We start from the raw sequence: 4,648 nt of genomic DNA on the forward strand, positions 1-4,648 counted from the left end.
ATGTGTGTGTTGTGTTTAATTGCTTCATTTTAAAAATAACTATAGGACAATTGAGCTTTATTTCTTCTTGAGTTAAGTTTTTCTAGGAATATTTCCATTTTATTTCATTTTTCCAAATTGTCGACTTCTAGTCATTGATAATAGTTTCTTAGATTTTAAATCTTTATTTTTATCTATATGTACTGCTTTCCTTTCATGTCATTTTTTTAAAAATTGGTCTCCTCAGTCTTGTCAAAAGTTTGTCTACTTTAGGGAATTCCCTGGTGGCCCAGTGGTTAGGCCTCCACGCTCCCACTGCTGGGGGCCCGGGTTCGATCCCTGGTTGGGGAACTAAGATTCCACATGCTGTGCAGCGCAGCCAAAAAAAAAAGGACAACAACCAAAAAGTTTGTCTACTTTATTAAGATTTTTCAAAGAACTAACCACTGGCTTTGTTGATCTTCTTTATTGATATTTGATATTCATTCTTATTTTCATAAGTGGTTCTTCTAACTTTGAGGTGGACACTTAGTGCATTAGCTCCCAGCCACTCTGAATGTGTTCTCGTTAAATGAAGATCATTATACTGATGCATCTCGTGGGGTGATGTCAAGATCAAGTGAGAAAGCGCCTTGTGAGCTGTGAAGCCCTTTGGGAACATTGGGTTTAATGGTCCTGTGAGCCGTCCCGGGCCTCTTCCCCTGGTTCCAGGCCCCTCGCCTGCTAGAACAACCCTGTTCACAGTGAGCATTTTCTTTTCCGAACTTCCGCATTCCTGATAGAGTCCATCTCGTTCCTTTGGGTCTGGCAGATGCTCTGTGTGATGGATTATCTTTGTGTGCACATGTTACCTTCACACTTGGGCTGATGGTCTTTGTGGGTAGAGGGTGAGCCTGTACCTCCTTGCGGCTCACCTATCATCTTTATTCATCCTAAATTTATTTATTCCTGTGTTCCATTCTGGAAACACGGCCTCTAGCTCAGTTATTTGCAAGCACTGAAAATACCTAAAGTGTTTTCCCCAAATAAGTAAAGGAATTTGAACTTAGATTAACTATAAATCCTTTCTGACTCTGACATTCCCTAATTTTAGGACAAAGGGATAGGAGTACCAATTCAGTAACTTCATTTTCTACGGATCATTGGCTGCGCATTCTAGAGTGCAAAGGGGGAATTAGGGTTGGCCTCTCCTGAATGTGGGTGGTTTACTTCTGTTCTTTGTTTTGCAGGCGGCCCCAGGGGAAGTGACGGAGGCAGGAAAAGTTGCGATAGAAGTGGGCTTGTACCACAACGAGAATGAGGTTGGAGTGGGGATCCAGTGCAAGGTCAAGGAGGGCATGGTGAGGCGGAAGGACCTGTTTATTGTCAGCAAGGTGGGCCTTCCCTGGCAGAGAGAGCAGGCTGCAGACCGCTCAGGACTGGGCCACGAGATGGGGGGAGCAGCACAGGGAGGGTTCTCCGGTCTCCTCACGCGAGCTGATGACTCCACCTGTGCTTGAACCAGACGGGACAGGACTTCTGCAGCTTCGTGCAGATGCTGGGATTGGTGCGGTCAAGGGGTCGGGGACAGCATGACAGGCAGAGGTGACCTCTTGAGCAAAGGCACAGGGTATGGGACAGCGCTGGGTACAGGGGCCCATAAGAAGCTTGACGTTCCTACATGGAAAAATGTTAGGCAGCAGAGATGCAAAGCTGGGGAAGCAGATGGGCCGATGGTGGATGTCCGGATGCCATTTGAGGAGCTTATTCTTTTCCCCTTAGATAAAGGACCACCGCTGAAGGCTTTGAAGTAGGGAGCTTGTATTCTATGTAAGAGAGACTTGTGTTGTGTCGAGGTGATCGTAGCCGCTGAAAGAAGCACGTGTTTGAACAGGAGGCAGGAGACAGGCGACAGTAACAGCCATAGAGGCGGGGGTGATGACGGCCTTAACTAGGATGCAGGTCAGGACGGGACAGAGAAAGGATTACAGACATCCTGGAAAGGATTCCTCCTACATTAGGCTGAATGATCGCTGCTTGCGAGTCTCCCATGAGAGCACCTTTTCTGAGCATCTCATGGTGTAAGCTGAGCTGTCGCTCATCTTTTTAGACTAAACAAGAAAACCTGCTTCATTCCTAGTGCAGCTCTACTTTAAGTCATTGTGTTAGTTTCAGTAAAGGATGTAGCAACTGTGCATCAGTCACAGTAACAGAGAGCAGAAGATGCCTAGAAAGCGAAACAAGAGAGGATGATTCAGAAACGACTTATGTATGTTTGGAATCCAATGTTCAGAAAATAATACTTAAAATAACGATAATAGCTGTCTTGCACTTACTGTCAGCTAATAGTATGATTTTAATGATGTACCAGGCACTGTTTTACACTTACTTTCTCAGTTAATCCTCACAAGCCTGTAAGGTGGGGACTGTTGTTAACACCCCATTGTACAGGTGATGAAACTGAGGCACAGAAAGTCTTAGTAAGATTATCGGTCCCAGAAGCAGGTACTCAGGTCAGACCCTCTTACCCTGCCTGGGGAACTGCCTCATTTTCTAGGGGTCCCTGCAGTTGGCTGCCTAGGTGGTAGAAAAGTAAAAGGTCTCAGATCACTCAACAAATAGCAGAGTAGAATTCTATTTATGAGTAATTAAGAGCCAACAAAATAAAACAGAGGGCTTCCCTGGTGGCGCAGTGGTTGAGAGTCTGCCTGACGATGCAGGGGACATGGGTTCGTGCCCCGGTCCGGGAAGATCCCACATGCCGTGGAGCGGCTGGGCCTGTGAGCCATGGCCGCTGAGCCTGCGCGTCCGGAGCCTGTGCTCCGCAACAGGAGAGGCCACAACAGTGAGAGGCCGCGTACAGAAAAAAAGAAAAGAAAAGAAAAGAAAGGAATCCAAGAGGGAGGAGCAGGAGTGGAGCCGGTGACAATTTTCTAGTTGCTCATTTTACAGTAAACTTTTATTTTGTGAGAACTGTAAATTCACATGCTATTGAAATAAATAATACAGAGAAATCTCGTGTCCCCTCTGCTCAGCTCCCCGCAGCGTTACCATCTTGCAAGATGACAGCCCCATGTCATGACAAGGATATCGACAACGATACAACCCACTGAGCTTATTCAGATTTTCCCAAATTTGTGCTGGGCGTGCATTTAGTTCTGTGCAATTTTTTCACCTATGTGTTTCATGAATCGTGGCCACAGTTAGGACAGAGAACTTCTCCATCACCAATCCCTTTTCTAACTGTTCCTCCCTCTCTTCTGCCCCACTCCCTCCTTTAATTTTCCAGCTTTCTTGAGGTATAATTGACAAATAAACTGTATGTGTTTTAATTGTGCAGTGTGATGATCTGACACACGTGCACATTGTGAAATGATTCCCACAATCAAGTTAACTCCCGTCACATCACATAGCTCCCTTTTTTGTGTGTGGTTAGAAGGCTTAAGATTTACTCTAACAGAGTAAGTAGTAGATACTAGTGCCATAAATATAAAAATCAATTTTTTAAATTAGAATAGTTATAATCTAAAAGTACTATCCTCATTGTCAATTCTATTGGTTGATTCCATGAAAGGACATTGGATGAAATTCATCACACTTTCTTTTTTTTTTTTTCCCCAGCTTTAATGTTGTATAATTGACAATTAAAATTATAGATAGTGATGATCTGATATTCATGTACATGGTGAAATGATCCCCACATGCAATCAAAGTAATTAACACATCCATCAACTGTCAGATTCCTTTTTTTGTTTTTGTTTTGGTGGGAACCCTTAAGATCTATTCTCTAAGCAAATTCAATTACACACTACAGTATTATTAACTACAGTCAGCATTCTGTACATGAGAACCTCAGAACTTACTCATCTCATAACTGAAATTTGGTACCCTTTGACAAACATCTCCCTGTTTTCCCCACTCCGATTACATGCATGTTAGATCTTTTGTTATTATTCCACAGGTCCCCAAGGCCCTGTTCCTATTTTTTTAAAAAACCTACTTTCTCTCTCTTGTTCCCACCGGGTAATTGATATCGCTTTATCTTCCAGCACACTGTTTATTTCCTTTGTTCCTTCAAATCTACTGAGGTTATCCACTGAGTTTTCAATTTTTATTATTGTATTTTTCAGTTCTAAAATTACCATTAGGTTTTTCTTTATGTCTTCTATTCTTTGCTAGGACACTATTTCCTTGTTGAAACTTTTTACTTTTTCATTTGTCCCCAGTATGTTTGTAATGGCTTGTTGAAACAGTTTCATGATGGCTGCTTTAAAATCTTGGTCAGATAATTCTAATATCTCTTGGTGTCATCTTGGTGTGGGTATCTGTAGCTTGTCTTTTTTAATTCAATTTGATGCCTTGTTTTAGGTATAATGAGTAATTTTTTATTGAAATCTGGACATTTGGGGTATTGTGTATTCATTAAGTTTTAGATCCCTTTAAAAGGTCTCATAAAATTATATAGTGCAGCAAATTCACAGAACAAAAGGGGAAAAAACACACAAGAACTACAGACAGGTGAAAAGCCAGACTTCGAAAATTTGGAAAATATACTATGGTTAGCTTTTTCTGGGGGAATCCATATCTCCTATGATCACTTCCAGGGCTGACAGCATTTCAACCTCAGTTATACAGGGAAACAAAACAAAACAGATAAACCAAAAAAGCCAAAGCAGCAGTAGGTTGGATT

Source organism: Leucopleurus acutus, assembly GCF_964270905.1.
Source record: "Leucopleurus acutus genome assembly, chromosome: 1".
Classification (NCBI taxonomy): Eukaryota; Metazoa; Chordata; class Mammalia; order Artiodactyla; family Delphinidae; genus Leucopleurus; species Leucopleurus acutus.